Genomic DNA, 7,959 nt, shown 5'->3' with positions numbered 1-7,959 from the left:
TCAAAACAGCCTTCACTAGTTAGAGAGGAAATGTGGTAATACTGTCCCATGCTGGATAGTTTATTCCTTATATTATATCAGGAACTGAGGAAATAACAACAGAAATTTCTCTCAGATCTACTGGGCCCACTGTGAGATGTGGACTTGAACCAAAACTCTATTTACCTGAACACCTTAATTTACCCCCTCTTTCCAACTGGTGATACTCAATGGCATCCTCAAGCTATCGCTTCAGGATAAATTAAATGTATATAACATACATACATATATTAATGCCTGGGTATATTACTTCACTTTATCCAATATTACTTTAGTTAATGATTGCAGGTTTATGGAAAAACAAGAGGAAAACCTGAAATATACCTATGTAATAAGTCCTGCTCAAGCGTACCTGGCCGCTCCTCCATTCCAGGGGTGAGAGGCTATGAATTGGCTTTCACTTGAGTTTGAAGTTGCCATGTATTCCTGCTCAGAGCACTATTTAAAAGTAGATCAGTCGGAAATTTGTGGACTGCCCATCTTTCTCAGTTCTAGATATTGCATGATCCGTTAACTATCTACAAAGTTAGGTAAGATTCAAACCATTCTGATTCCCCAGTTCATGCCTTCTCCTGGCAACCATGCCCCCTTGGTCTGTAATAATTGAGGGATCTTCTTTATTGAAATCAGGAGTTCATTTCATTGCAGCATCTCCTACCATTTTCCTTTTTTCGAGTCTAAAAGTTGCAACCACTACAGAATTCTCCAGTTTGGGTTAGCACAAGTTTTAAAAGTCTTATGAAATTTTGTGTGTGTAAACCTTTCCTATGGGATCTGAATTTACAATTGGCTCTGCTTACTGTAGGGCATTCTGACTGGAGTTTTAGGAGAAGACAATGAGGGATGACAGAAATTGGAAAGAATTAGCATCTGCTTAGAAGATAACAAGGTCAGAATTTAATGTAAGGCCTTTGAGCAATGGAAGCCAGGTCATCGACAGAGGAAGGGGGATGACATCTACTGATATGTCAGGTTCCGTGATATTTTAAGTTTGAGGGACTCAGATGCATCTGAAGTCTTCAAAGTAACCTATTTCATATTTCAATATCCCATTCTTTCCTGATAAATCCTAATTTTCACAAGAAAGATGTTGAGACTGTAAACTTAATCTATGTTTGAATTCAGAAAATGACAAAATTAGATTCTGCATGTGAGAGTTATCTACATAAAACTTGTGGCTATTAGAGATTATTTTAGTGCAGTCATAGAAAATCTCTGGTATGGTGCCTTGAGTACGGAATTTAACACTTAGATTCTATCATTTTTCTCTCTGGCGGAGTGTGCGGCAACTCCGTGACTCTACACTCCTTGTATAAATTATGCCCATCATAATATGCCACAGCAGCCATCACTTGGCCTGTCTTCGATATTTTAATCATGGGTATCATGACTTAAAACTATGTCATTCTCTAAAGGTAACCTGCTCCTCACTGCCTTTAAATCCAACTAGCTCAAATAATAAAGTCTTCATTGCCAACCTTCACATCTGTTGCTTTTAATGTGCTTTGGTATCAAGTACTGTACCGGTTCCTTATAATAGAAAACACTCTGGCTATTTTAAACAGCAATGAGTTTAATCTTAGGGAACTGTTTACAAAGTTGTTAGAAGGAATAGAGGATTCACCATGGGGTACTTCCAGAAATTACTTCCAAAACAATACTGTAAAACCCGCCCCTTGAGAGGACTACTATTTCTGTCATGATCAGGAAGCCTCTTTCACAGCTTCTGGATTCAAGATCCTACAGTCCTGTTTTATATATAACTGAAGGTCGGGAAACTTCCCCCCAGCAGTCATTTATTCGGTGAATATTTATGAAATGTGAACTAGGAAGAGATTCTACTGTGGGGATTGCTTGGTAGGCAGAAGGCAGAAGAAGTGAGGAGATTATAGTGTGATAGAAACTCAGAAAGAATAAGGGGGTAGAATGTTAGGACAGAAAGGAATCAGAGAAACACTAAACACAAACTATAAAATGTTTTATTTTGAAAGGAAAAAATCTTATTCTGGGTACCTGGTTTATATGGCATAAAATTGAGTGATAAACAATTAAGTGGAAATGCTGTATCTTGTAAATGAATATAATCCAATTGATTTATTTCATAGTGACATTTCATTTTTCCTAACAATTGATAGTAAAATTCTTAGATTATATAACATGGACTATAGAAAAAATAACAAAGTATTAGAGAATTTTTATTCTATTGTGTCTCTTAATGCGCATTGACCCAAACTCCCATATTATTTTCCATTGAGTGGATAATGGATGTATAGTCAAGTATTGCACTTAGAAGCTGGGGCTCTAAGACCAAAGCGAGAATTGATATAAGTGATTAATTTTGGAAAAACAACACAAGCGGTAATCAGAAAGAAGTTAAAAAATTCTTCCAGAATACTTTTGCCTATGAAAGTCATATAACAGAGATTAAATGGGATGGTGTTTTTAAGAGAAGTTGTCTCACAAACAGACCTTGGGACAAGAATCAGAGGGCAAGTAGTTTATTTGAGAGTTAATCTTGGGAAGCACAGGTATGGGAGAGTTTGGAAAGTAAAACCAGCAGGGGAAGGGAGCCAGTAAAACTGGTCACTGAGCCTGGCTGGCTGCTGGGGCCCAGTCTCCCTATATGGACCTAAGGGAGGACGTATAGAACTCACACCAGAATGATCCCATCCAAGAACTGAAGCATGTCCTTCCACTCCCATCATCGATGAAGACAGCTTCTGGGGACGTGACTCCCCAGAACTTCTAGCTTGAACGGCTGAACACAGGAGAGAAAAAACTTGCTTGTTCAACAAGGTCAGTGCCAAGGACAGAGGCATTTATTACAGTGCATTTCTGTCGTGTTAATTATCTCGAGAGGGACTTCAATCACTTGTGTCCTTTTGACGGTGAAGACTTTCACTCCAATAAAAAATCTTAATGGACAAGTTACTTTGATGTCCTTAATTAAAATATCTATTAGACCATGAATGAATCAAAAAGCTGCTGAGAGAGGGAAGAAATTGAGTGGTTAATTTTACTTAACTCTAAATTCCTTATGAAACTTGATTTTCTAAGTTATTCTTTGTCTAAGAAATTTTTCAATGTAAAATATTCTGCCGCCAAATATCAGTCTTTTCCCTCAGTTTAACACCTTGCAATTCAATATCATGAAATGACTGAAAACAAAAAACCTAAGTGAATTTAAATTGCTTCTTAAGCATAATGTAAATCAACACCAGTGTAAGAGGTCTTTTTTCTTCTGCCTCTATGCTATTGCTGGTATGCTGCTATTCTTCTATACTTTTAAATACTTAATAACAACAAAACAACAACAATTCTAATTAGCCTCGTTTTAAAAAAATTTGACGACTTTGTGGTATTCTCCTGCTAAAATGTCTATCAGGATATATCCAAAAGTTTTCCACTTTATAGTAACAAAAAAAAAGTTTTAATAAGTTTATTTCAGTTGCAACATTCTTCTCCTAGATTTGTTTTTTCTTTTGGTAAATAAGAAATCAATAAAAGTCTCATCTTTGAATTCGAGAATGCCATGAGCTTTCGTTAGACTTTTTTTCACATTTTTATCTGTGCCAGGAAGAGTTGATGAGAGCAGTAAACAAACATGGAGCTTCTTTTCAAGTTGTCTCCTTCCCAAAGGACTCGTTTTTAATAAAATTTGACCATCTGGGAAGTTCGGCCTTTGTAGCTTTCCTCTTTAGGAGGAGCATGCCAATAACATTCAGCAAGGAATTTTAAAAGCAGCAAGAAATCATAAAAAAGAACAACTAATTCTATTGCTAATGAAAAGAGAGACATCACTTTTGTGACTGAAATACAGAGGAATTAAAACTGCCTTCACCTTTCTGAGTTTCATCAGGTACAGAAGGAAAAATCATACTTTAAACAAAATAGCTATAGAACCACAAATGGTAAAGATGATTTCTCTGGTCTAAGAAACAATTTTATTGGCATCACTTTCATCAAAAATGAGTTTTCAAGGATAGTTAATTGGGAATCATGCTTAATATAATAATTTTCTTTATATTGAAATATAATTACACATTCTGCATGAATGTTAAGAAGATAATTTGGCAACCACTTCACTGAAAATGGCTCCTTTCATAAAAATGGACACTGGAAAGGCATTTTACGCATACTGTAATTCCATTTTATGTGCAAAGAATTACTCCAGAGAACCACATCACTAGCTTTTTAGTTTTTAAGTAGACAATAACATAAGTGCACAAAATCTAGCAATGGTGGACCTAGTCTGAGGAGGAAACGCAATAAACAAGAAGTGACCTTCTGAGAAGTGAAAACCCATTTTTTCAGAACCGCTGTGTGTCCACCTAACATCCATTCTCCCTCTCATTCTTATGGACACCGTATATGCTGGCAATGTGCTAATTTCAACATTTTTCAGCCTCCCCGGCCTCCCCTGGATTGTGAGCGATCATCATTCATCTTAAGTCACATTGGTGAGAGAAAACTTCTTACGTAAGAATATTGTGAGTTTCTGAATTAGTATTCTCTCCTGATTTTTGTGAACAATGTTATATTAATAGAATCCATTACCCAGTAAATAATGGGGGATGAGTTAATGTGAAATGAGAATGCCTCCCATCAAAATCGAAGGCGCATTCACTGTGGAACCAAAAAAAGAAAAAGGCATCCTGATAAAGCATCTTAAATTGTCAGAGATGACATTCTTTTCATCCCTTTTCATAAAATGTTTCTTCAGTTTATTTTATACTCTTTCTCCATACCCATGTAGTAATCGTCTGGATCTCAAAACCTCTGAGAGTCTGTCCTAACATTAAATAATGCAAGAAGTCCCGGGAAATGTTGTCATAGGCAATGACAGCTAAAGGGCAAGTGGCTCAACATTCTGAATAATCAAAAGGATGTGCTATGATCTCCATTTTTCAGTATAAGATCAACATTTATTACTGCATTTATAACAACCTCCCTTAAATCCTGTTTCAAACTGTCCTTGTTGGGCTCCTGACCCAGCAAAACTAATGCGTACAAACTGCTACAATTTATAAACAAAGGCTATTCCTTCATAGGTAGTCACATGGGTTTTGAACCATTAGACCAGACTTACCCACATTTAAGAGGCGTGTGTCCATAATCAAAATATTTGTTTTTTGTTAACTTGACATGAAATAGTCCACACAAACAGAATAATGAACCTCATAAAAAAAAGTGGAGTTATTTTCGTCTGTGAAATCTTCGCTTTGATATTTCTAAAGAAAAAAAACTGTACAATTTAGGCAGAAGCCTCAGCCAACTCCATGGGGAGCCCCATACCTGGGGACTTTCAAAAATTGAGGTAAGGTGGGGCTTTATCACTACCTTTACTGGTAAGTGTGGGCTGCCCCTGGGCAAGGAACTATGAGGCAAATTGTTGGATTGCAAGCATGGGGATAAAGTTATTCCAAATGCAATCCTTATGAACCTCTGGCAGAAGACCAGTTCTCTCTGGGAACTCCATTCTTTCCAAAGTTTACACAGGAGCAGAAAGGAAGTGAGAGGCAGCAGCACAAGGGAGTGGTGATCCACTAGGCCGAGAGAGCAAAGAAAAAAGCATTTTTCAAAAAGGCTTTTCTATCAAGCAACATTTACTGAGAACTATGTGCTGGCCTAGTGCTGGCTTCCTGCACATTATCTTATCTCACACACACACAGCAAATCAGTTTTCATTAGTTGCCCTGAGATGAATTAGAAACACAGACCCACCCACTAATGCTGATGTCCACACTATGCCTGCCAGGTCAGTCTTCTCATTTTACTGATTTCATGACTTTAACTAGGGCTAAATGCATTTCACTCATCAACAACATTCTATAAGAATTCTTGTTATCATGCAGTTAACCGAAGCAAATCTTAGAAATAAACCTGGAGAGCTCATTAATGTAGATATGTACTGAGTTGGAGAAAATTAAATGATCCCTTATTTATTGTAGCTAAGGATATTTTTAAGGCTCCTTGACGTAAAAAGCATTGAGGTGCAAACCAGAAAAAAAATGTTAATTAATATTTAATGAACTTACTAACTTGTCTGGCTGTTCTTTGCACTGGTGGGCTTCAGCTATGTCAACATATGTCAATGATATGGTGTGGATTAGGTTTGGGAACAACAGAGGAAAACATTTGTGTGTTGAATGTATTTTCTTTATGATTAATGTACAAAAAAAAGTCCTACTTTTCAGCGTTATAACTTCAATTCATAAGCCCAAATACTGTTATTTGACACTTATTAAATTATGTTTCTACAAAATAAGAAGGATTAGAATTCTCTTTCTAAAAAACTCATCACTTTCATAGAGTAATTGATTCCTTCTCTCGGTTAATATGTTGGATCTGTACAAAGCACATAGTAAGTATTATTAAAGTGTTTGTTTCATTATTGTGCATGAAACTTAATCAAAACATAATAAATCCCTCTAATGATGTGCTGTTTTTCTTCTATTACATGGACTGACTGAGATGCATGGGTGATCTCCAGGAATATGAAAATGTTTACCTTAAAGCATCAGCAAGTGAAATTCCACCCTTTCGATCCTTAACAATGAATTTTCATATTTGAGGGTCAGAAGCCTATTGAGAGCCAAGGCCTGCCTTGTTGATGGATGGACAGTCAATTAGGATGATTTTGAGGACAAAGAACAATGGATCCAAATCTCTTCCTCTTCAATACGAACTGGTGAACTCTGGCCCCAATCTGAGTTTTCTTTAGCTGTTTCAGGGCTTAGATTTGAGTTTGAATGTCTCTATGCTCGACAGGCAAGTATTGACTCCATACTCTGATCTAAACAGGGATAACAGCCACGTAGGATCCATGGGACTATAAAAACAATCAATTTTCTGCAGAAGATGCTTCAGATTTCAAGAACACTTTATCAAAACTTAAGAGATAATGATATGTAGTTTGGCAAATGTGTGGCAAAGCAGCTACCCTGTACATTTCAGCTAAGAGAAAGCCTTCTTGGAAAGGAATGGGGTTTGGTTATAATAGCTGTCACATTTTTAAAATTCATACTTTTGACTCTATGATTCCAATTTCAGGAATCTTTTTCTAAAGAAACACTCATTCAGTAGGTACAAAAACGTTTATGTGCAAGAATGTTTGGCAACATTGCTCAAAGTAACAAATTTTAGAAACAAATTATATGTGCAGCTAGAACAGTGGTTTTAGAAACTTTACTCAGTATATACATGTAAATACATATTCATATATTTATGAATTTACATATTCATATATGTCACATATATATGAAAGCTATATGTACAGAAAATGTACATATGACTATGTGTCCTCGCAAGGAAAGAGCTTAAGCTATACCATTAAGTAAAAATATCAAGTTACAGATGAACATGGATAAAATGAAGCCATTTTATAGGGAAAAAAACTAAAAGTATATATGCATATCTGTAAAATTTATGTCTAAATTTATACAAACTTAATAATAATTCCCTTTGAAAAGTGAGAGTGCTTTTCCACTCTCTCACAAATATAAAATAATGTATATAATAACACATTATATTATACATTATTTTCATGTATATAATTCTAAAACACTTGAACTTGTATTATAGTAATATAGACAATTAGTGGGGTGGGGTTCTCTATTAAAATAAAAACAATCCTTGCAAGTAAACGATATTATTTATTAACAACCAATATCTTAATGTGCTGCTCACCCATGCTGTTTGTACCCTCTTTCTAAAACATTATCATTGAATTACTACCCAATCAACGCCTGCCTTCCCAACTGGTTATTATCGGCTAATTCTTTAGATCTCACTCATATACCACCTTTTTTTACGTAAGTAAAACCAAAAACAAAGACTACATGATTCTATCAATTGCTGCAGAAAAGGCTTTTAACAATATCCAGCATCCTTTTTTGCTAAGAACACTTAAAACAGGCT

Source organism: Nycticebus coucang, chromosome 9 (genome assembly GCF_027406575.1).
Source record: "Nycticebus coucang isolate mNycCou1 chromosome 9, mNycCou1.pri, whole genome shotgun sequence".
NCBI lineage: Eukaryota > Metazoa > Chordata > Mammalia > Primates > Lorisidae > Nycticebus > Nycticebus coucang.
Note: the sequence above shows the minus strand (reverse complement) of the source record.